Source organism: Lemur catta, chromosome 16 (genome assembly GCF_020740605.2).
Source record: "Lemur catta isolate mLemCat1 chromosome 16, mLemCat1.pri, whole genome shotgun sequence".
NCBI lineage: Eukaryota > Metazoa > Chordata > Mammalia > Primates > Lemuridae > Lemur > Lemur catta.
The window spans coordinates 13,385,365-13,410,891 of record NC_059143.1 but is presented as its reverse complement, the minus strand read 5'-3'; positions in this window follow the sequence as shown (position 1 = coordinate 13,410,891).

Sequence of the window (25,527 nt, the reverse complement as noted above, 5' to 3'; positions counted from 1 at the left end):
ATATGTTACAGCTTTTGTGATTGTCCCATAGTTATTTCTTTTTAATTCTTTTTTTTTTTGCATTTGCATTTTAGAAGTTTCTGTGGACATTTCTCCAAGCTTATTCTTTCTTTCTTTGGCCATGTCCAGTGTATTGATGAAGCCATCACAGGCACTCTTCAATTCCATTGTAGTGTTTTTGATTTCATGCATTTACTTTTGATTTTTCTTAGAGTTTCTATCTCTTTGGTTATATTACCCATTTGTTCTTGCATGTTGCCCACTCTTTCTATTAGAGCTCTTAGCGTATTAATCATAGTTGTTTTAAGTTCCCCATCTGATAATTCCAATATCTCTGCCATCTCTGAATCTGGTTCTGGGGCTTGCTCTGCCGCTTCAAACTATGCTTTTTTGTCTTTTAGTATGCCTTTTATGTTTTTGCTGAAAGCTGGGCATGATGTAGTAGGTAAATGTAACTGTACTAAGTAGCCCTTTACTGCGTGAAGTTTTATGTTCTGTCTGGGGGATTAGGGTGTGTTTATTGTTTGCTATAGCTTCAGGTATCAGAGGCTATAATTTCTTCCAGTGTTCCTGTTTTTGTCTTCCCTACTGTCTTTGAGGTTCCCTAGAGACTTCTTAAATAAGGTCCGATGTGCAGTTCTTCAGTTGCATTCCCCTGTTATCATTATTCAGGAGTTCTATTGACATGGCAGTAAGGTGCTGGGGGAGGGAAAGTGTTCTATAGTCCTACATTAGGTCTCTGTCCTTTAGGGAGCCTCTGCTCCGGGCTATCACATTTACAAGTGTTTCTCAGTCCCCACCCTTCCTTAGGTGAGAGAAGAAGTGTAGTGGGGCTGTAGCCAGGCATTTTGCTTCACCCAAGTGAAAGGCTAGAGAAGGCTATAGCTGGATATTTCCATTCTCCAAGGTTGGCTAGACTTTGGTAAAACCGAAGTCAATTAGGCTCTGGTGAAATAATTTCCCTTGAGTACACATGTTATTAAGAAGAACAGAATGTTCTGGGCTTATTTCAAAATTGCTACTTTCCCCCTTCCTCTGTCAAAACCCTGTGGGGATTTTTCTCCAATCTTCACTTGGAAAGCCTGGTAGCACTCCTGGAGGTAAAATTCAAAAAAGTGTGGGTTCCACCAATACTGGGCACCCTGGGTTTTTAACTTTCTGACTTGTCCCCCCTAATCCTCTAGCAGTTTTTCAATTATAATTTAGGTTTTCCTACTCCAGTACTGGTTCCAGTGGTGGTTTGTGCTCTTGGGTTAGGACTCTAGTAAGTTCTGATTCTCTGTATTTGCCTGTCTGTCTCTCCAATTACTGGGGCAGTGGCTTATTCTATGATTTCAATTCTCTGATGAATCTAAGAAAAAATATAACTTTTCAGTGTGTTCTGCTTTGTTCTTGTTGTGTGCATGGGAGTGACAACTTCCAAGCTTCTTAGATGCCCCAGACCAGAACCTGGAAGTTGAGTTCCTTTATTTTTTAAATACTTATTAATTAGTTAGTTTAAAGTTCTTATTTGGATTATCAGTGTATCTACTCCTGTAGTCTATGTTTATTTTCATGATTCATCATATTTTTTCTTGTTCATTCACATATCAGTAATTTTTATTGTAATGCAGACATTGTGAATTGTAAAGGCTCCAAATGACCTTTATATTCACCAGAGAAGTATCTCGCTTTCCTCTGCTTGGCATTTAGTATTAGGGGTTGATCACCTGAAGCCCTTCAGGAACTGAGCTGGATGGAAGGGTTACAGTTTTAGTAAGGTTCAGTTTACTTCTATTTCTTCAAGTGAACTCCTTGGCTTTTTATTAAGTGCCTTTAAAGTGTCAGTATCTACATTCTTAAAAGTCTTCAAAAGATGAAGGTCTGTCCTGATTTTCCTAGGCCATAGGTCCGGACTGTAGCCCCAGAGACCTTCCAATAATGACAAATATCTTGAAGGGGAGACTGGCGTGTAAATGAGGAAAGCCCCCTCACCAATACATTTGTATTTCCTCTGTACTGTGAGACTGAGAGTGATTCACTGTGACCTTCAGAAGCTAGTTCTTCCTAACTCCTGGGCCCTTTAACATAGCTCCAAAACCCAGCAAGTGTTCTCTGGGAAAAAGAGTGCGTTTGAGGCCCCTCAAGCCTGAAATTTATTATTCCAGCTCTGCATGGCCTCTAAAGGGTTTATGCTTTTCTTACCCTCCCCCATCCCCACCCTCTCTCTCCCCACAGAGAATTTTTGCCTTGGCTCAACCTGATACTCAGCCCACCCTCAGAATTGATAAATGCCCCTAGGTGATTGTAAGCTCACCTAAGAAATGCTCTCCTCTCCTCTAGTATTTTAGCTTATCAGATTTTTCTAGTTGTCTTTGAAAGACTGTTAACAGTCTCTGACTTCTGACATTCAACTAAATGTGGAAATATCCAACCCCCAGCATTTTGCTAGCGGGATGTATTGACCGTGATAAAATGTGTTCTTATTAAACGATGCCACTTCTTGCCCACTTCTGTTTTTGGGAATTGTTGTCTCTGAGTCACTGTGATTAGAGGTACTAATGAGACAAATAGGAAAATGGCACTCCTACTAAAATTCCAGAGTAGAGAGACATCTGTAAAGCTAAAACTTTATAATTGGTACAGATTTTGTGTTTATAAACAAGGAGCTAGAAAATACAGTAAAAACGAAAAATGCTTCATTTATTTTAAAGTGGTCAGAGTACTCTGTTTCCAACCTTATAACATTAGTTAGCTACGGATTGTACTTTCAAGCAAGTTCCATATATATACTTTGTCGGTATTAGATATTCTTACCATGTTGGCAAAACCCTTTAAAAAATGCCTTTGAAAATGTAAAAACTATTCTTAACTTAAGGGCCACATAAAGAGGCCACTGTCAGTAATTTGCCAGCTCTTGATAAAACCGTGTATTGCTCTACCTCTAATTCATAGTTACTTCATTTGCTTAAGTTTTTGCTCGTCATAACGTCCTTATTATGAGGAGGTGGTGCTGTTACAAGGACAACCAGTAATTAGGCTCTGTAGGTTATTGTCAGCTGAGTTCTCTGCTCCGTTGTCAATTTCCAACTTCATTTCTGGTTTACCTCATATGGAGTCACAAGAAAGTAAATATTTTGCAATCTTCTAGTCTTTAACTGTTCCACCAGAATAACATAGAGATTTGGAAATATTCACTGGAATTCAATGGCTTAATACATTCTACTTCAACAAATGAATCCTGATACATTTGTCTCTTTTGATACAAAATATTTATTTTCTAACCAATATTAGCCAATATCTTAAACCCCAAATAACCAGTAACAAAAAGGATTATGGGTTGAGGGGAGACTATTACTATGGATAGAGAAGCATCTGAACAATGTTATTTAATTTGAAAGTGGATGTGTCAAAAAAGAGAAAATAAACATTTATTGTCCCTGATAATTTATAAAATTAAATATACCATAATGCAATAAACCATCTGGGTTGTGGTTTATCTCCTCAGTTGAAATACTACTACCCATGTTAAACAATGGAGGGCAATACTTGGTTATTGGGATAAGAGAATGGTGTTCATATAGCTTAGATATAAATTAGTCACTGAGGCATTAGTGACTGCAAGCAGCATACGAATTCCTGAAAGTTACAGAAGAATCAATACAGCCTATTAAACTGTCATTTCTTGGAATACTGCACACGTGCATGTTTAGACTGACATCTTGAAAAGTTTTGTAAAGAGCAATTCAAACTCATAGCATGACGAATAATCCTTAGGTTTAAGGAGGCCTCAAGAACTAGACCAGCTGGAAGCATGTCCTCTTACCTAGTTATTTAAGAAGCTATTCTTTCTTATTCTAACATGATCTCAGGAAAAAAAAAATACGATCTTTGCTCTCAGGCAACTCACAAACTGTTCTTGCATCACATTTTCAAAACTGTGGACACTCGGGGGCTGTCCGATTCATGCCCTGGGCTGTGATGCAGCCCCTTCCGGGAGGGGCTTTGTTGATTCTAAACACTTCACACATTGCTAGCAGAGTGAGACAGCACTCATCTCTACCGTCTAGCTTAGGTTTGGAATCATGTTTCCTCTTAAAAATAACACACTGAACCAATTAGCTTCCCTAAATTGAATTAACCTAATAGCATTCAAAAACTGACAAACATAATCTGCTTGTTTTAAGACAGAAGTGGATTAGCCAACAGAATCATATCTCTAGTCAGGTCCAAATCAAGTTATAAATTCTAACCAAATAGTGAGCGCTGGAATAAGTCATATTATTAGTATGCATAGTCATACTGACTCAAATGTAAGCAACAGAGGCTTTTTCAGCAGGGAGATATAAAAGTTTAGAGTTGAAGAATGTCTTTTCATGTTGTGGTAGAGAGATTGTTTCCTTTGACGTACATGGCTCCCTTAAGCCTCAGCCTGTTTTGTTACATTTCTTGTAGTCACAGGAAGGAACAGCTCTCTTCAGTTTTCTATATCATCTTTTAGGCATGTTATTGTTTAATGCTTTTTTGCCTGCCTGCCACTTATTAGAATCTGCACCAAAGCAAAAGAGATAAAATACAAATGCATTTTCTTAAAGCAATCTTTTTATTGAAGTGTGCAACCAATACTGTTTATTACTTTTTTATAGAAGTATTTTTAACAGAATAGTGATTGGTAGTAACAGAAAGGAGGATTTAAAAATTACCTGTAAATTTTATTTATTTGAACTTTTTATGAATACAGAAAATTAAAAGTCAAATACATTTTCATTTGCTAATATGAGTTATCATTGTGGGACATTATCCTATAAAATCTATTGAGTGATCTGTACATTTATATTCTCTGCCAACCCTGTGGGTGCCACTCATTTGACATAAAATTTAGAATTCAATTAAGGGATCACTATTGGTAAACAAATACTATTAGAGATTTGATTAGCTGGTTTTCACACATGGCTCGCACTTGAGCCAGGTCTCTCAGTACTCATATTCTTGTGTAATGATCTTTCCTTAAAGCTGAGATGCCCTGTACCTTGTTTGCAACCCGGAAAACATGGTGGACATGATGCTGCTTGATTTCTGAGGTAAGGTCGTAAGATGCCTTGCAGTTTTTCATCTGGGTCTCTTGGAACAAGCACTCTGGAAGAAGCCAGCTGTCACTATGCTGTGAGCTAATGCCCAAGCTAGCCAAGCAGCGAGGCCACAAGGGAGAAATGGAGATTCAAGGACATTCCCCAGCTATTTCAATCAACCCAGCCAAGGAGAAGCCAGGTGAGCAAAGCTGCTATCTTGGACTTCTAGACCTTAGCTCCAGCCCCAGTGGCTATTTGACTAGATCCTAGGAAAGACCCCTAGTGAGAACCACCCTATTGACCCAATTAACACACAGAACTCTGAGAGAGAATAATAAAGTACTGGTTTAAGCCCTTGAATTTTGGGGTGTTTTATTACACAGCAATAGGTAACCAAAGCACAGATATAAGCTACTTGTTTTTTGATTTCCTTCTTAAGCATAACATTCTGTGGCTTCTAAATAAATTTTACATTAGCCAGACAACTAAAAATGTATAGAAAAAATTAGCCGGGCATGGTGGCACATGTCTGTAGTCCCAGCTACTCGGGAGGCTGAGGCAGGAGGATTGCTTGAGCCCAGGAGTTTGAGGTTGCTGTGAGCTAGGCTGACGCCACAGCACTCTAGCCCAGGCAACAGAGGCAGACTCTGTCTTAAAAAAATATTTTAAAATTAAAATTTTGTAAATTTGTTTATACTTCTAGTGCTCTCTGTTTTGTATATGCAATTCTCAGCTTAGGAAATCTGAATGAAAGTGTGTGTCTGTGTATTTCACAACTAGATTGGCTTTCTAAGAGAGGGGACAATGCTTCTGAATATTTTAAGTAAATATTTTGACCTGTAACAACTTCGCTGTACATTTGGGAATGTAATATATTTCAGAGACTTTGCATGCACTAAAATCACTTAATGGTAATAAATCCAGGCTTTTAAAAAGAAAACGACAAGGAAAAAAGAGACTCCATAAAATAAATGTTTAACAAGGGGAGGATTGGCAAAGGGGATATTGCTCTAGCAATAATATTTCTTTAGGCAGCTGATGCTTAATGTCACTTCTGAAGAGGCAGATATTTTTTGACAGTTAACAATCGAGTCATGGGAAAAATGGGAAATACCTATGTGTTAGTGAGCCTGACAGATGTGTAACATAATAGTGTGGAGAGGGTTCTCTCTTTAAAGTTCACGGAATGGAAAGAGCCAAACATTTGGTTTTAACCTCATAAGCCCTTGATGTTCATTGAGGGACTCACCAGGCATTATGCTCCAGCTATCGAAAGAGATGTACCCACTTGCTCTCCTAGTCCCCTAGTAAAATGAAAAAAAGTTGTACTCATGTCAGATTTAATTTATATAGTTTAGAAATTGTGAAGAATTAAATTTAATAACTACTCAATGTCAGTGTCCACATACAGTCAGTAGCCAATATTTCTTGACTCTTCAAGGTGAAGGGTACAGGTCTTGGAAAAACTAAACGATACAGTGAAGTATCAGTCTTCTTACTTCAGAGTCCTTCCTTCAAAAAATGGCAACAGAGTTCCTATTTGTAAAGTGCTGGGATAGGTGTCTAGGACATAGAGCTTCTAAATTTGCCTGGGGTGTGTAGTAAAAGTACTGTCAGAGAAGGGTAGCATTGAGCTTAGTTCTTTAGAGTGAGTACCAGGGTTATAAAGGAGCATATGTGCAAAGTAAGGGATGGAGAATGCATTGTAAGTAGAGAGAATTATCTAGAAGAGGGGCCAGCTGTCATTCTTAGGTGTTGCCATATTTATCATATGATGTAAAACCAGTTTCTTATTATCTGCTTCCTTCACTATATTGTAAGCTTGGAGGGCAGAAATAATACCTCACTCACGTTTTCATATTATTCATGAAATAATACCTCATACCTAGCATGGCATCTGGCATAAAATAGGCACATAATAATTATAATAAAGAAAGAAATTAGCATGTGTAAAAATGCCTATCTTATAACACTTATTGTAATAGTTTGATTTAGATATTTATGAGTGTGTTAGAGTTTCCCATTAGATTGTTAAGATATTTTTAGGGAAGGGATTTTGCCTTGATTTTTTTCCTTTAAATGGTGTTTGACATATAGTTAGAACCATATAAATGCTCAATAATTGAATACGAAGCAAATTACAGTCCTTCACTCTTTTTTAATCAACCAGGGTCTAATTTAAGCCTATAAGCTTATATGAAGTACAGAAATTATTACAATAAATGATCTTGAAGACAGTAGGATTCTGCATTAAAAATATGAAGTTGCCATATTTCTGTATTTCTGGTTGCCTAGAAACAAAAATGTGAAGTTTTGTGCAGCTATGAGTTTGTACTGATAAGATTATCTATGCAAAGTTCAGCCTGTCTCTCTGGATTTGGAAGGCATCAATTCTGAAGAGTTTCAGACAATAATGTGGTCTTCATAGTTTGGAGTTTGCAAAGTTTGGTCTTGTTTCATGGTAGTACCAGCATAAGCCATTAGCTAAAGAAAGTAATTCTTCATGTAAAGTAACTACAACAAACCAATAATATTGGTCAACAAAAATATTGGTCAACAACTGCTCTGTATTTATTGATAAATAATAAATATTTTCAGACTTTCTATAATGACTGTTATAGTTTGGATATTTGTCCCCTCCAAACTTCATGCTGGAATTTGATCAGTGTTGGAGGTGGGACCTAATGAGAGGTGTTTAGGTCATGGGGATGGATCCCACATGAAGAAATGAATGTTCTCCCTTGGAGGTGAGTGAGTTTTCACTCCATTAGTTACCATGAGAACTGATTGTTAAAAAGAGCCTGACACCTTCCCCACTGTCTCTTACTTCCTCTCTCAACATGGGATCTCTGCACATGCCAGCTCCTCTTCCCCTTCCACCATGAGTGGAAGTGGCCTGAGCCTTCACCACAAGGGCCAGCCACGATTCTTGTATAGCCTGTGGAACTGTGAGCTCAACTTCTTTTCTTTATAAATTACGCAGCTTCAGTTATTTCTTTGTAGCAACACAAAACAGACTTAAGACGATGACATTAAAAATTTCAGAGTAGAAGAAAGGGAAAAAATAGGGGAAACTTGATGTTTGGCACCTGACAAATCAGTATTGGCAAGATAACAAAACTCAGATAATTTTGACCCCTTGGCAAGTGACTAATGCATGAGTAAAAGCAGTGGCAATGCTGGGTAATGCAATGTTCAATTTCCAATTGGAAACACCCTTTCCACCCTGCTCTGGTCACCTGTGAGTAGATAGATACGCAGTTTGACATTGCAAAGTAACTGGCTGGGAGTCAGCAGTCCCAAGCTGTATTTCCAACCTTTTCCTGGCTTCAAGCATTGACACAGATAAGTAAAAATAATTTTGTTCCCATGAAAAGAAAGGCCATTCTACTGATTTGATCTTGTTTTCTGTAACTGTTGTAGGAGGAGAGGGCTATAGGGAAGAGCAAAGAAAATTAAAGTCAGTGTCTGAGATGAAAGCAGGAAAACTGGAGGATCTGTTCCAGGGAAATCGATGAACATTTAGCAGCTGTTTCGGACTCAGCTGGGAGCAGTTTCTCAGCAAGAGTCTGTATGTCCTTCAAGAGCAATTTCTCACGTGTCAACCCATTTTAGCATTCACAACAGAATGTGAAGTAGTCAGGCTGGGTGGTATATTACTAGTGAACAATTTGAGGCTCAGAGAGATTAAGTGGCAATGTTACACAGTCACTCAACAGGCTCATAAACCAGATTTTTTGACATCAATGCTAGTACTATTTCCATCACAACATGCTACTTCTTTGTAGTTGTCTAGATATTAATTATAATTCTCATGGACAACTCTAGGGCTGAAGATGGTCATTTGGAATTTATCACATACTATCTGGTGTGTCTTTTTGTGTATATTCCCACCATATCATAGGGACCTGGAGAACATTATTTTGTAGTACTCAGAATTTAGTAGGTGTTCAACAAAGATTTATTAATTGCTTGATATGGGCACTAATGCTATATAGTCATGGAGTTTATAAAATAGTAAGCAAGGGTTATTACAGACCATACACTTATGACGTCATTGGTGAGCAAGGGTTAGTTGTTCGTACTTTTTAGATTAAAGGTTCCTTGAATGATTGTCTTAGTTATTTCACAAATTTATGTTAAGATGGTCCAAACTTAGCTTCTCCTGTGTTTTATAAAGTCTAGATAATAAACAAAGTTTGAGATTTTTTATATGGCCTTCAGAAACTCAATATTTTTACTAATATATATTGTCAACTGTACACCAAGGGAAGGGACTTTGTAAAAAAGTGATCATTTATATTGCTGGTGTCAGAAGCTATACTGAACCCTTTAAATATTCAATCTCATTTAATTCTTACAACGGTGATGTTTCATAGATAGTATTATCCACCTTTCAGATTAGGATGTTGGTGTCCAGAGAATTGAAGATGCCCATAGCGAGGCAGTTTTGGCATTTGTGTTTGATTAAGTCTTTTTGACTTCATAATCATGTGTGTATGTGTGTGTGTGTGTGTGTGTTTAATCTAGAGAAATGCAAAGGATTGTGTATTGACCATTGAGATTCAATGAGAACTAACATTAGATCTTTTTCTTCTTCAGAGCCTTTATTTTAAATTTTTAACATTAAAATTTAAAGCTTTTTTGTTGGTAATATCCAACATTAGTATATTGCTATATTTAACAATATCCAACATTAGTATATTATTAACAGAAGTGTATTGTTAAGTAATATACTAGTTTCTTTGTTTTATCCACTTAAGACAATATATATTGACTTTTTGCTATGATAGACTAGAATTTAATTCAGTTACATCAATCCTTTTTCTCCCAATATCATTATATAATCTTTTTTGTTTTCTTTAATATTACTTTAACTCATTTTCAATAATGTATTAAGCCTCCATTAAATAACGTATTTAAACCTCCATTTATTCCTTTAGTTATAGTCATAATTCTTGACTCTAAAATAATGGCATTATTTTCTTCTCTTCCTTCCATTTCATATCTCCCTACACCAACAACCTCCCAACTTCTATCATTTCTGCTTTGGTCTTATCAAAATTTATAATATTTTTATTTCTTGCAGCCATAATTAAGCCTTTCATGATTTGTATGTAGGTTGATTCAGAAAGTTGAAATAATAAACTGTGTTTAAATTAGTCTGATGATCTGTTACTTGCTACAGTGCTATTTGAGGAGATATTATGGTTCCCACCTACATTTCTATTGTAGATGCCACTCACTCTTTTGGGGATATCCAAAGGAGACAGCTGTTAGTATCACATTCAAATGATGAATCTCTTTTCATACTCAGTCCGTGCTTAACATCATGCTATAATTTTTGTTTACTTCATATTTTAACTATGTATTTCTTTAGTTTTTATTTGTTTTTCTATAATTTCTGATTATGTTTTTTCCCCATTGTTGGTAGAAGAAACTTAAGCATAATATTTTTCCAATTCATATTTATTCTGTTGCCTGTAGCCCATCCTATTCTACTTGACTTTCATTGACTTGCTATTGTAATTTGATGTTTTGCTTTACATATAGACTAATAATATACTCTGGCTTTCTTGCACGGCTTTTGTATCCTGAAATTTGAGTAGTCTTTCTTTTTTTTTCTTGTACGTTTTTGTTTTTATCCCATTCTTGGTATTTCTAGTCTCTCTCTCATAGTAACAATTATTGGATGGTGTTCTCTTTATTTCCCAGAGGCTTTTCTTGCAGAGTTTTGCATCATCCTGCTCCAATAGTGACTGGTTACTTTCTAGATCTGCTAAGCAGTTGCAATCCTGAGACTTCCATTCACTCTTCCCCTGGGTGCTGAGCCACTGTTTCTGAATCTCATGACTTCCTCTTTCCTGTATTCTGTCTTTTTTTTTAGAACACATCCTCAAGTAACATCCTAGGAAAATGAGTGTGGGAGGTAAATTTTCTAAATCCTTGCATGGTGAAAATGTGCGCAATTTGTTTCTCTCCCAGTAGATTGAATGTTTCCCTAAGAATAACCTTCTAGGTTGAAAGTCATTCCCCTCAGAACATTGTTGTCTTCAAGCATGGTGTATTTTTTTTTAATGGGAAATCTGACACCAGTTTGGTTCTGTCTTTTTAAGAACATTTTAAAAAGTATGTTTCTCCTTGGAAACCTTAAGGATACTTGATGCGAGAAAATTTCACAATGATATGTCTAAGTACATTTACTTTGATCAGTCCTGGGTCAGCCTCTAAAGTGGAAGACACTGCTTTGTTTAACTCTGGAAGATTTTCTTTACTTCCTGTCTTAATTTCCTTTTAAAAATATCTATTAATTTGATGTTGGAACTGTATTTTTCATATTAACTGTGTATTTTATTTTCTTCTCTCCTTTCATATTTCTGTCTTTATCCTTTTTAATATACTCTGTAAGATTTCATTGATTTTTATATTCTAATTCTGAATTTTTTTTTGTAATCATTAAGTTCTGTTTTCTCTGCTGTTACTTATTCATGGCATCCTTTTCTTGCTTTAAGGATGAAACATCTTAGATATCTATACTTTTTTAGTTATAATTGTAATTTAACTTTTTTTTTCTATGTTTCCTGGTAAATATTTGTTTCTTGGACCAGTTTCTCTTAGACTTCCTCATGCAGGCTTTACCTAAAAGATTGTAATTTTTTTGCCTGTTCAAACTGAAGAGTGGAGAAATAACATAGATGGTTGACTCTATCTTCTGGTAATAACAGTGGAATTTTTTTTTTTTTTTGCCTTGAAGGGCAGGAAGTTGTTATGCTCAACTTCCTTAACATGCTAAAAATCCTAAGCTAAGCCTTTACTCTAGAGATACCAACATCCAAACAAGTTGTCCTGGTTCTCTCTAGACAGTTTATTCAATTTTATTTTCTAAAAGAACTGTTTCTTTTTGGAACCTGGATATGAATGTCCAGCTGGAGACCATCCTGAATATAAATGGAGACGGACTTGAGGAGCTTAAGTGAACAACATAGAGACCTTCAGTAAACATCCCTCCTTCTGGTCTGTGCGTCACTCCTTCTTTATGTCTATCACCACTTCTTCCTGTTCTGATGCTGGAGTTTCTCTTATGTTCTTGGCAGCTTTGTCCATCACAATATAGCCTCCTCTGCATATATTAATATTTCTGTCCATTTACCATCTACCAGAAATATGTTGACATTTCATGTCCACTGATAGCCCTCCTTTCTATTTTAGTTGCTGTAGTTTTATAACTTTTAAATTTCATATGTTTAATGAAATGAGATTTAGCAGAGAAAAGATATAAACACATGTTTTATCTACTATATTAGTTTCCTGTGGCTACTGGAACAATTTACCGGATGTTTGGTGCCTTAAAACAACAAAAATTTTTTCTTTCACAGATCTGGAGGACAGAAGTCTGAAATCAAGATCACTGAGCTGAAATCAAGGTGTCAACAGGACTGTGCTCCCTGCAGAAGATCAAGGTGAGAATTCACTTCCTGGCCTTTTCAGTGTCCAAAACTGCATTTCTTGTATTCTTTGGCCCATAGCCCCTTCTTCCATCTTCAAAGGCAGCAACAAAACATCTTCTCTCTCTGACTCTACCTCCTGTTGCTTCTATCCCATGGTTCTTTTTTTTTTTTTTTTTTTTTTTTGAGACAGAGTGTCACTTTGTTGCCCTGGCTAGAGTGAGTGCCGTGGCATCAGCCTAGCTCACAGCAACCTCAAACTCCTGGGCTTAAGCAATCCTCCTGCCTCAGCCTCCTGAGTAGCTGGGACTACAGGCATGCGCCACCATGCCTGGATAATTTTTTCTACATATATTTTAGTTGGCCAGCTAATTTGTTTCTATTTTTAGTAGAGACAGGGTCTCACTTTTGCTCAGGCTGGTCTCAAACTCCTGACCTCGAGCGATCCACCCTCCTCGGCCTCCCAGAGTGCTAGGATTACAGGCGTGAGCCACCACGCCCGGCCTATCCCATGGTTCTTTTATATCCTGTGGCAAATCTCCCTCTGCCTCCTCTTGTAAGGATATGGGTAATTGCAGTAGGGCCCACCTGGATAACCAAGGATAATCTTCCCATCTCAATATCGCTAATTCAATTATACCTTTATAGTCCTTTTTGTTTGTTTTGCCATGCAATTAGTATTTACAAATTCTGGGGTTAGGATATAGATAGTTCTTTGCAGGGCCATTATTTAGACAACCACATCTGTCATTTTGAGTCTTATATAGATTGCCTTCTTAAAAGCTCTTAAGAAAGTAGGGAGAGGGGTAATTAATGTGGCAGTGGTAAGAGATCTCTCCAGTATACATTTACCAAGGAATGTTTAGACTTTGAAAGCTGGGCTTGTCTTTTTAATGTCAAAAATGACTCTCAAATTTATATCCTCATGGCCCATGGGCAAAAGAATCCCTTCTGTTGCCATTTGCTTCTACAGAAAACTTCCTGGAGAAAATGAGATAATAACTAATTTTTACTAAATAAAGCACTGTTGTTTCTATATTATGAACAATTACTCCTATAGACCTGGTACCTGTCCTATCCATTTAGTTCTCTATTATTTATTATTTTGTTAAACCACCTATATTTTTTAATCTTCATATTTCTGATCTCTAAGAAATCAACCACACTTTCTCAATATCCTTCCCCTGCAAATTTTCATATGCTCTGAATATTGACCAATTTCTTTCTCTAATAAAAATGATAATAGATATAATTGATGGGCTCTTTTAATTTTTGTCACTTTACATTTATCAACTATTTGATTTTTAAAAAATTATTCAATCACTCTATTACATTTTTCATTTTTGCTGTTTTCCTCATTATGTTGAATTTTTTCTCTGTATTTTATTGAAGTTCACTGGGCTTCCTTAAAAGAGTTATTTTGAATTCTTTGTCAGGCAGTTCATACATCTTCATTTATTTACGGTCTGTCACTGGCACCTTATTTTGTCCATTTGGTGACGTCATGTTTCCCTAATTGTTTTTGATCCTTCTGATCATGCATGAATGCCTACACATTTGAAAAAATAGATGTTTATTCCCGTCCTCACAGATGGGCTCTGTCTGGGAAAGCCCTGAAGCAGGTGTAGTACTGAGGCATGCCAGAAGCCCGGGGTCCTCTATGGCAGGTGTGGTGCTGGGGCAGATGTTGCTGACATGGTATTGTCAGAGCCTGGGACCTGCTATGGCAGGTGTAGACCAGGGGCAGGTAAAAGCCCAAACAAGCTATGACTGATGCATCACTGGGGTGCCTGAGGGCTGTCTGGAGCTGAAGGTACAGGCCAGAGATCAAGTTCACCATGCAAACCTGAAGCCTAGAGGTATGTGGTCTCACCTGGTGCCAAGGCAGGTTTGGAGGCTCAGTCCGTGGGTATTGGCCTAAAATATAGGGCCATAGGGGTCTCCCAGTGTTAGGATTTATGCTGATATGCCATGCCCAGTGTTGGGATCCAAGGCAGAGTCCTGTGCTCATTTCCCTTTCTTTCCCCCCAAGCAGATGGTATCTGTCTCTGTGCTGTATTGCTTGGGGCTAGGGAAGGAGTAATGTAGGTAATGTAAAACTGCCCTTCCTATCCTCTTCCATGCATCTCTCACCTGGTTTTCTAAGCTTCTGTGAACGTATTTTTGTGCATGGATAATTGTTCAAATTGATGTTTCTGCAGGGGGGACAACTGCCGGAGAGTCCTACTCCTCTATCTTGTTCTCTTCAACCTTTACATTTACTGTTTACTGTGACCCTTATAAACTGTGTGATTGTTATTATCCTAATTCACATATTGAGAAACAGACTGTGGGATGAGAAGTGACTTGTTCAAAACCATACAGCTAGTGAATGGAAGACCCGGGTTTTAAACTAAATCTAAATAATGCCAGAATTTGTAGTCTTTCAATTACACACCACTATAGGAACTGTTTGTGAGCTAAAAATGCTATAGATTTGAATCTTTCATAAAAATCATCTTATTCGTGGCTGCATTTTAATACGGTGACTCTAAACACAGCTTACAGCAGCACAATTTAAAATATGAAACCTAAAAAAAGCCAAAGGGAATTTGTAAGCTCTTGGAAAGGCAGCTTCAACAACCCCTTCCATGTGTTAGGTAATTTATAAAATTCCTGTGTTTGGAATTCATTTTTCTTTCTCTGTTTGTTGCAAGCATCTCTATTCTGTCATAAAGACTGTTGCTTTGGCAAAATAAGTTAGAGCAAAATTTTAAAAGTGTATCTAAAAACGTGTTCATTCTGCTGTAGGAAGTAAAATTATAAAAGTTCGACAGTTGGGCATCCAGATTTGAAGAAGAAAAAAATAGTAGGCATGCCAACATTTCACTTTGAAATAGCAAACACAGTCCAAAATTAGGGAAAGGTGACAATCGATTCAGAAAATCACTTATGGGCTGATATATAATTACATGCTTTGACTTCCATTTTGAATATGTAACATTTCACAGAATTCTAAGTGAGGATCTGAAATAGATACAATGGTCAAATAGTCTCCATCCTTCTTGCCAAAAAATATTCTGAACTTGCACAGATTTAGCGAATATTTCCAGAGAAAATATTTCTGATACAACTGAAGAATTAATGTGCTGGTGATTGGAACTGACAAAACTACCATAGTTTTTGATATACCGTAACCTAAAAAAGAAGAGAAAACAAACTATTTATATACTAGTTAAAGTTTGATACTTTACTTTTACTTTTTACTCCTCCTAGAAATCTCATCCTGCTTTATTTTTGCCAGCCCAGATCCCTCTTTTCCTTTAATTCAACTAACGCTGATCATTTGCCTATGTTGTCAGGCCAGGGGTCTCATCTCATTTTGTTTTCCAAAGAATGATTCACCTAAGTACTATCATTTCTTTTTTTCAGATGAGGAAATTAAGAGTCAGAAAGATGAAGTGACTTTCCTAAAATCACACCACTGGTAAGTAGTGAAGGCCAGATTTAAAGCAACATTTTCTGATTTGCAGGGTAATTTAAGACTTGATTTCTTAGCCACCTTGGCATACAATGCTCTTCATTACTAAATTTGTAATGTATTCATAATCTACATTATGTGATTTCATTCTTGTTTATTAAAGTTATCCTCCCAAACAGAACATAAAATCTTTTAAGGTTAGAGACCTTGTATTATGCTTTTACCATATTCTCCACACTGCCCTGTATAGTGATAGACATATAGCAGGAGCTTAGCAAATCAACCATCAGTCATAGGTACATTAAAACGGATCCATGGGTAATGGGAAGACATTCATTTGTTGGTGAGTGTGAAGCTAATTCTTGGAATCTGCACTGACTTTTTCAAGCTAGTAGGGGCAGCACCTGTGTATTGGCTGTATATAGGAATGAGGAATAGAAGAAATGGTGACAAAGAGCATGAACGTGTTTGAGATCTTTTATTTTCATTCAGTTTTGCGGACTGTAGGCAGTTTTAAAATTACAGTCCTTAAGAGCTGAAATAGGATTTGACAGACTAAGATAAGACTAATGAATTCTACTTCAGGCATTTGTTTTCTTCTTTCCTTTTATAATTTATTTGTGTCTTTACTGTCCTTATCCCCATCACACATTTCTTTTGATTGCATCCTAGTGGTTTACTTTACATTCTTCAAAGATAGTACTATTCTTATATATGGCATATTTTATAATTCAGTAAGATTGTCTTTGATAATATTAGGTTCCTTAGGAGCATGATAATTCTTAATATGTGACAATATGGGACTAAATGGGTTCATTGCCTTTATTTTTGTGGATCCAGCATTTGACCCCATGAACTGGTAGGGATGCCCACAGCCTTCCATATCGGTGGTCACGTTTATGCCAGGACTAATAAAATTTATTTTTTAAAAACCAGGTAAGCAATTTTCAAATGTAAACTTAAATGCATAGTAAACATTGGAAGTATATGTATCAAAATAACTTTAAAGTGTTCTCAAATCTCACTGATTGTGAGCAATACCAAAGAAAAGGCAAAATAGAATATTATTTAGTTATAGGGTATTATAAGGAGGCTTGACTGTAACTCCTTCTGATTGAAGATGATTGGAGGTGTTATGGACTGGATGTTTATGTGCCCTCATATGCCTAATTCATATATTGAAGCCCTAACCTCCAGTGTGATGATAACTGGAGGTGGGGCCTTTGGGAGGTAATTAGGTTTAGATAAAGTCATGAGGGTAGGGTCCCCATGATGAAATTAGTATCTAGAGTTCTCTCTTCCTCTTTCTCCCATGTAAGGACACAGAGAGAAGGTGGACATTTGCAAGGTATGAAGAAGGATGTCATCAGGAACTGAATCTGCTGGCATCTAGATCTTAGACTTCCCAGCTTCCAAAACTGTAAGAAATAAATGTCAGCTGTTTAAGCCACCCAATATGTTGTATTTTGTTACAGCACCCCAAGCTGACTGAGGAAGACTGAGTGTCAAGCTGTTTTTCTGCACAAGTAGAAGGCAAAGATCTAGAAAGGTTTCTATGAGCTGGAAGTAGATGCAAACTAGATTGTAAGATCAAAGCTTGGAGCCAAAGAAACTCTAAGACTATGCCTGAGAGATAACTTCCAGAATGGTGCATGAAAAGCCCTGAACCCTTTCCTCGGTGAAATAAACATAACTGATGAAAACTACAGAAGGAAAAAATATCCAAACATTAAAAGACTGGAAATTGTCCTATGCAGCAGTTCTGTAGAAATTTTTCTCAGGAAAAGAATCTATAAAATCAAAGAGCTCCAAGGCTCACCCACAGGGAACTGACTTTATTTGGAATAGTTCAAGCTTAAGGGTATTACTAAAAAATAGGAGATTCTGGTGGTATTTTAAAAGTACCTTGGATTTATTTTAATCAGGTATAGCAAGACAGGTAGACACAAGAAATGACTGTCAAAACTCACAGATCCCTAGAAATAGGAAGCATGGCACACCCAGCACACAAGTGGGCCACAAAGGAAGCACCGGAGTTGGTCAGACCAAAGGGAGCAGGGGAAAATGTGAACAAAAGGCTTTATTGTGTTTTCTGTGGAAAGGAATGGATGAAGCAGGGTAAATAAACTTGGGATTGGCTAGTTTGAATAGTTTGAGTGATCTCTGGGCTGTAAAAAAATGGTAGATTTCTGGTACTTGGCCCTGAGTGATTACTGCAGGTAGAAGTGGAGTCTGTGAGAGCCTGATAAAAGAGGTGGGTGGGAGTGTGGGATCTGGATTGGGTGGTTTGCATTAGAAAAGTGTGCTCCTAGGCAAGTTGTTTCCTGTCTCTAGGAATTGATTAACACTGGGATGGGCAGTCATTCCAGGGGCAGCAAGGCCCCAAGATGTCAAAACATCAGAATACAGAAAAGAAAAGACATGGGTAATGCAGATGGTAAATAATTAAGAGGAGACTGGTAGTGCCTTGAGAGCAAGAAGCTAAACTGTAGGCTTATTAGAAGTTTAACAGAAAGAACCAGGAAAGAGTTCTTCTTGGGTTGGAACAGACCTCAAAGACTGGCTTCAAAGATTACTCTGGCAATAGGGCCCAAGTTTAATTGGACCAGACTATGGAGAACTTTCATCCTAGGATGCTGTGTGGATGTCCATGATTACACCCTTTGAGGAGTAACCCTAGAGATTGCACAATGTTGGGGAAATGGAATTCACTGAAGTAATTCAGCTATGTAACTAAACAAATAAACAACCAAAGAGTAACAATAGCAAGCCTCAAAGAAGAGAGGGGAATACATATGCAGAGCTCAATATTATATAAAACAGCCAGTATCCAACCAAAAGTTATGAGAGATGCAGAGAAGCAAAAAGCTTTGAATTGCACAAAGAAATATCAAAAGGCAACAGAACTTGCCTTTAGGAGGATCTACATGCTAGACTCAGTTGACCATATTTCAAAGCAACTATAATAAGTATGTTCAAAGAACCAAAGGAAACAATGCCTTAAAGAGTTAATAAAGGTATGATGACAATGTCTTATCCTCTAAAGAATATCAATAAAGAGAAAAAAATTATAAAAAACCCAAACAGAAATAATTCTAAAGTTGAAAACTACAATAAACAAAGTTAACAATGTGATAAAAGGGCTCAATCTTCTGATCTAGCAGAAGAAAGAATCAGTGTTCTTGAAGATAGATCATTAGAGAATGTGAAGTTGAAAAACAGAAAAAATAGAAAGAATAAGAATGAACAGAGTCTCAGAGAAATGTCAAACACCATTAAGTGCAAACATATAGGGATAGTAGCAGTATAAGGAGGAGAGGAGAGAGAGAAAAGGACAGAAAAATATATTCAAAAATTTAATGGCTGATAACTTCCTAAATTTGATGAAAAATATTAATTTGCATGTCCAAGGAGCTCAGGAACTTCAAGTAGGATTAGTGTAAAAGATCCTATCCAGGCACATCATAGTCAAATGTTGAAAGACAAGGACAAAGAGAAAATCTTGAAAACAGCAAGAGAAAAACAGCTTGTCACTTCAAGGGAACCTTAATAAGAATAACAGCTAACTTCTCTTCAGAAATAATGGTTGAAAGAGGATGTGGAATGTCATATTCAAAGTAAAGACAGAAATTGAAAGGAAAAAAAAAGCTGTTTTCCAAAATTCTTAAATCCAATAAAACAAACTTTAAAAATAAAAGTGAAATGTAAACATTCTCAGATAAACAAAAACAGAGAATTTTTTTGTGATCTGACTTTCCCTAAAATAAATTAAGATTCTTATGACAAAACGTAAGTGAACCGAGACAGTAATTCAAATCCACATTATGATATAGAGTGCCAATAATGGTAATTTGTATATAATTATAAAAGACAATACATTTGCAAGTTTCTTCTTTCTTTTCTTAACTGATTTAAACAGAATTATATTAAAGAATATGTATATAATTGTATTGTTCCTATAACACATAGAAATGTAATGTATTAAAAAGTAACACAAATGAGGTGCCTGAGAGCAAAGCTGTATTGGAATAATTAAATGACACCAATGGTAACTGGAATTCAAAGGAACAAATGAAAAGAACTACAAATGGTAAGAATGTTGAAGTAACAAAGCAAGAAATGTATGGAAGAAATACCATACAAACGGCAATCATGACAAAGCTGGATGTTTATATGAGTACCATACAAAAGATTTTAAAAGACAAAAATAGTTACTATAGACAAAGAGGGACATATTAAAATGATAGAAGTGCCAGACAACCAGGAAGATTTAACAATTATAAACATATGTGCTTAAACAACATATCCCCAAATACATGAAGCACAAACTAACAGAATATAAGGGAGAAATAGACAATACAACAATAGTAGTTAAAGACTTCAGTTATCTCACTTTATTTTATTTCATTTAATTTTATTTTTTTTTAAATTTCAGAGTATTATGGGGTACAAATGCTTTGGTTACATAAATTGCCTTTACACCACATGAGTTAGAGCTATAAGAGTGCCCCCAGACAGTGTGCAGTGCACCTGTTAGGTGTGAGTTTACCCATCCCCTCTTCACCCCTTCCACCTGCCCAGCACCTGATGAATGTTCCTTCCCATATGTGCACATAAGTGTTGATTGCTTAGTACCAATTTAATGGTAAGTACATGTGGTGTTTGTTTTTCCATTCTTGTGATATTTGACTTGTAAGAATGGGCTCCAGCTCTATCCAGGATAATACAAGAGGTAGTTCACCATTATTTTTTTATGGCTGAGTAGTACTCCATGGTATACATATACCACATTTTATTAATCCACTCATGTATTGATGAGCACTTGGGTGGTTTCCATATCTTTGCAACTGTGAATTTTGCTGGTTATAAACATTTGGGTGCAGATGTCTTTTTTTATAGAATGTGTTTTTTTCCTTTGGGTAAATACACAATAGTGGGATTTCTGGATCAAATGGCAGTTCTACTTTTAGTTCTTTGAGGTATCTCCATACTACTTTCCATAGAGATTGTACTAGTTTGCACTCCCATCAACAATGTTTGAGTGTTCCTATCTCTCTGCATCCATGCCAACATTTGTTGTTTTGGGACTTTTGATGAAAGCCATTCTCACTGGAGTTAAGTGATATCTCACTGTGGTTTTGATTTGCATTTCCCTGATGATTAGAGATGTTGAGCATTTCCTCATATGTTTGTTGTCCATTAGTCTATCTTCTTTTGAAAAGTTTCTGTTCATGCCCTTTGCCCACTTTTGATAGGGTTGCTTAATTTTTTTCTTGCTGATTTTCCTGAGTTCTATATAGATTCTAGTTATTAGCCCTTTATTGGATGTATAGCATGGAAATATTTTCTCCCATTCTGTAGGTTGTGTGTGTTTGCTCTAATGTTAGTTTCCTTGGCTGTGCAGAAGCTTTTTAATTTGATCAGGTCTCATTTGTTTATTTTTGTTGTTGCTGTGATTGCTTTTGGGATCTTCTTCATAAATTCTTTGCCTAGGCCAATGTCTATATGAGTCTTTCCAGCATTTTTTTCTAGAATTCTTATGGTTTCATGCCTTAGGTTTAAGTCTGTTGTCTATCATGAATTGATTTTTGTGAGAGGTGATAGGTGTAGATCCTATTTCAGTCTTCTGCATGTGGCTATCCAATTTTCCCAGAACCATTTATTGAATAGGGTTTCTTATCCTCAGTGTATGTTTTGTATGCTTTGTCAAAGATCACTTTAAATAACAGAACAGCAGAAGATCAACAGGAAGATACAAAACTGAAAAAACACTATAAAACAGCTAAACCCATGTATAGACTACATCTATATACACTACATCCAACAAAGCAGAATGTACACTGTTCTTAAGAGCGCATGAAAAATCCTCCAGTGTAGACCATATGCTAAGCCATAAAACAAGCCTCAATAAATTTAAAAGAATAGAAATAATACAAAAGTGTTCTCCCAAGACAATTGAATAAAATAGAAACCAGTAATCAAAGAAATTTGGGAAAGCCACAAATACTTGGAAATTGAATAATATACTCTTAAGTAAGCAATAGGTCATCAGAAATCACAAACAGAATTAAAAATTCCTTGAGATTAATAAAAATAAAAACAAAACATAATAACATTTTTGTAACTAAAGCAGTGCTAAGAAGGAAAATTTTACCTGTAAACATCTACATTAAAAAAAATCATTGACACAACCTTCCATCTTCAGGCACTGGGAAAAGAAGAACAAACTAACCTCATGTATGCAGGAAAAAGGAAATAGTAGTAGACTCATATAGACATTGGCCTAGGCAAAGAATTTATGAAGAAGATCCCAAAAGCTATCACAGCAACAACAAAAATAAACAAATGGGACCTGATCAAATTAAAAAGCTTCTGCACAGCCAAGGAAACTAACATTAGAGCAAACACACAACCTACAGAATGGTAATTAATGCAATAGAAAAGAGAGAAACAATAGAGAAAAATCACTGAAACCAAAAGTTGATTCTTTGAAAAAATTAACAAAACTTTGAAATCTTTAGCTAAACTGACAAAGAAAAAAAGAAAAGACTCACATCAGTAAAATCATGAATTGAGAGGAGACATTTCTGCCAACCTTATAGAAATAATGAAAATAATATAAGGGAATTCTATAAACAAATGGACGTCAATAAGTTAGCTAATTTAAATGAAATAGGCAAATTCTTAGAAAGACATAAAGTAATGAAACTTACAAAAGAAGAAATAGAAAATCTGAATGCCTCTTCACTGAGCAAAGATATTGAATGTCATTATGAATATTTTCAAAAAGAAAAGTCCAGAACAGATTTGCTAGTCACCTACTCAGTATTTATCCATCAACTGATGAATAGACAAATAAAATGTGGTAAGTCTATGCTATGGAGTACTATTAAGCAACAAAAAAGAATGAAGAACTTACTTGTGCTATAATACAACATGGATAAATCTTGAAAGCATAATGTTAAGTGAAAGAAACAAATCACAAAAGACCACATATTGCATGATTCCATTTACATGAAGATCTAGAATAGGCAAATCTATAAAAACTGAAAGTAGATTAGTGGTTGCCTAGGTTGAGGTGGGGCGGGGATTGGTGCATAGGTACTGGAGGAGTGGGTACAGAGTTTCTTTTGGGGATTATAAAGTGTTGTAATGTTAGATTGTGGTGATGGTCCCACAATTCTGAACATACTAAAAGACATTGAATTGTACACGTTAAATGGGTAAAATGTAATATGTAAATTATATTCTTAATAAAGCCATGTTTTTTTAAAAAAAGACATGTCCACAGAAAAAGTTGGAATTAAAAGCCAAGTTTTATTTCAAAGGAAATATTAATCTAAAGGGGTTAACCAGAGAGAGCTCAACCAAAGGTGATGAAGACAGCACACTGTTCAGAATGAACACTAAGGCCCTAAAAAAGGACCCTAGGAATGGATCAAAACCAAAATCCCAAAGACTAAAATGTTATAAACACAGGAAGTTACTGAGAACTGAGTTTTATTAATGATTAGCAAAGAAAATAAGCCATGAGCAATGGCATATCTAAGAAGCTTGACTCTCTCAGACATAGCTCTTTGAACTCCTTTTCCAGTACTGGGATGCAGTTTAGTTTTAGGATGAATAATGCTAACTGCACACAAGGCAAGGTAGAGGGAAGTAAGTCGTTGAGTTTGGGAATCTCTCTTACTTTTAATGTCTTGCAAGCCCACATCCTTATCTGGTCAAATGACTAATATTCATTATTTATCCCAGCTGAAGCCCATAAATTATAGGATAATTTATAATAAATAATCTAGACAGACCAGGTATATCTAGCTAAAAGCAGTCCTAGAAAAGAAACCATTACAATGCAACCCCTCAGGTCTCTCATTCATCCTTTAGGCAGTAAATTCCATCAGTCAAAATTTGCAAGGAGTTGTGGTAAGGATCAAAATTGCCCTAGGAATCCCTTAGGATAAACAAGTTACAGACTCATGAACCCTTTTCTTCCTCATAGCCATAAGGCCTATTTATTAGGGTGCCTACAATTCTCCCGGTTGTTGGGGAAGAGGTTTGAGCAGTTCAGGTAATTATACAGGCTTTACTCTTATATCAAATCTTTACTTAAGTTTTACAAATATATGCATATATCAAATAATAATCATGGCGGGATCACCACACTGGATCTATGTTATAAGATGGCATAAACAAACTTGAAAATCTTCAGATGTGAGCAACCATGATGATGAGAAAACTCAAAACTATGACATGAGACAAGTCTGAAAAACGGGAGGTTATTTCATTTGGAGGTGAAAATAATTGGCTTCAGAGGAGAAAATGTGCTTGCTAAGGAGGGAGCGTAATATAGATCAAAAATATCTTGTCTATGAAGGAGGGGTTAAACCCTTATGTGTGAACTCAGGAAACAATGAGCAGAATTAATAGAGACTGTATTCTAATTGTCAAAAGATGTACGGTGTTGTCTTGTGAGATAAGGAACTTTCCCATTATGCTGCTAATGAAGTGTAGACTGAACTGTCTCTTATCAGAAACACTGTAGATGTGTTCAGTGTGGACTATGTGGTAGATTGACCATACTTCGTGATTTGCCCATCACAGTGTCTGTTTACTCTTTAATCCAGGTACAATTTTTAATGGGGTCCTTTTTACTCTCAAAAGTGCTCCAGGGCATGGTATGGTGACTTACTTAGAACAGTGATTTCTCGCTTCTGGTTAATTAATACAGTAAGCTAGAAAGCTTTTAAAAAATCCTGATGCCTAGACATTGCCCCCAAACCATATAAAATCAGAATCTTGGGGATGAGATGCAGCCATAAGTAATTTTAAAAGACTCCCAAGTAATTCTAATATGCAACAGGGGTTGAAGATCCCTTTCTTGGGAAATCTTTCCTTCTATTCCAATCTTAAATAGAGTCTATTATTCTATTTTATGATAATATATGTTGTACTCTGCAAAGAAAGCAAAGCTTAGAACTGTGCTACCATTATAAATACAGTAGAGAATAAAACCAATGAAACATAAATTGTCATGTTTTTCTAATTCCACGTATGTGCTTTTATTTCCTAGCACAAAAAAGTCCCTTTTCATCCCCTCCAAAAACCTGATGACGCTTTTAAGCTTACATTTTCTTTTATCAAATGAAAAATAGATCATATAAAGCTTTTATTCCTTGGGAAAACCTGAGTCCATGAAGCGTTTTACACTACGCTTACACTCTTCCTTTAATGAGGTAATGATTCTGTCAAGTGCTGGGCTAAGAGGTTTACCATGTGTGCAACATTGAATTAAATTGGCTCACAGTAGATATGGCAGTCATTGAGCTTTCTTATTAGTTTATTAGATTTGATCCTTTGAAATATTTTACCACTTAGCTAGGAGCCTTTGAATTCATTCCTTTAATGAGTCTAGTCCTTTATCAGCTGCTTCTTGAAAATGATTTTACTTCTTATCCTGGTCGTCAAATGATTGTGGGCTACATGCTAATAATGTATTTTTCATTTGGTAATTCCTGAGAGGAAAAATAAAACCCACTCCAGTCAATTGTTTCCATGGAACTTTCATTTAAGTGAT